This window comes from Penaeus monodon, chromosome 31, assembly GCF_015228065.2.
Source record: "Penaeus monodon isolate SGIC_2016 chromosome 31, NSTDA_Pmon_1, whole genome shotgun sequence".
Lineage (NCBI taxonomy): Eukaryota > Metazoa > Arthropoda > Malacostraca > Decapoda > Penaeidae > Penaeus > Penaeus monodon.
This window is the reverse complement of record NC_051416.1, coordinates 31,018,882-31,019,195: the sequence shown is the minus strand read 5'-3', so window position 1 is coordinate 31,019,195 and position 314 is coordinate 31,018,882.

Sequence of the window (314 nt, the reverse complement as noted above, 5' to 3'; positions counted from 1 at the left end):
TGTCCCCGCCGCCCAGATATTACAGTGAACGTATAAAGCCATAAACTCAAATGATTCCGTGATAGCCCCGCCCCCGCACAGCATGGCCAGTGGCACCCTTAACGTGTCACGTGTTGGCACAGTGCACGGCCAGCAAATGTCATGCAAAGTGGTAAAATAGGATGATAACAAGGAGGTGAAGGAGAATTGGGGATGGGAGGGGGAAGATGAAGGGAGGAATAACCGAAAGTTTAATAGGGTAGATAATGGTGATAAAGATAATGCACTGTACAGCCAACGAATTCCATGCAAAGTGGTAAAATAGGAAGATAACA